We start from the raw sequence: 421 nt of genomic DNA, 5'->3' as shown, positions 1-421 counted from the left end.
AAGGTAATGGAATAATTTATTATTTGAATTAGCTCTAAAATGTAATAAAAACTTTAAAAAACTTCAGCAGAATATGGAATTCAATGGAAAGTCTGCTATAATGCCTTCATGATAGAGGAATGCTTTTATACTGAGGTGAAAATTTATCATCTAATTTTCAGGTGGGTAAATGCTTCTAACACTTTGCGCATTAGCAAATCTATGGGTCTAAAATGAATCCTGGCACCAAAATTCATTGATTTCCAAATGTTCAGCCATATCTTAGTTCAAAGTGTGAAATTTTAATTTTTTACCGCAGTTGAGTCATAAGAAACTCGTAAAAATAAAAATCACGGATTTTGTTTCTACTTATCTGAGTAATGCAAGTACCAATTTACTGGCTCTTCCCTTAAATTTAAGTGTTTGAAGCATTTCAGCCTGA

At 31.1% G+C, this 421-nt stretch overlaps 1 protein-coding gene across 1 annotated transcript in view; it reads left to right on the top strand.

Annotated features, from left to right (window-relative positions):
• HNF4G (hepatocyte nuclear factor 4, gamma) overlaps positions 1-421 on the top strand; it is a 17,784-nt gene that overhangs the window by 3,727 nt on the left and 13,636 nt on the right. The gene's annotated exons all lie outside the window — the stretch shown is intronic.

This window comes from Buceros rhinoceros, unplaced genomic scaffold (genome assembly GCF_000710305.1).
Source record: "Buceros rhinoceros silvestris isolate BGI_N320 unplaced genomic scaffold, ASM71030v1 scaffold6287, whole genome shotgun sequence".
In the NCBI taxonomy this organism is placed as follows: domain Eukaryota; kingdom Metazoa; phylum Chordata; class Aves; order Bucerotiformes; family Bucerotidae; genus Buceros; species Buceros rhinoceros.
The sequence above is the reverse complement of the archived record's forward strand: the minus strand, read 5'-3'. Positions and strand labels throughout refer to the sequence as shown.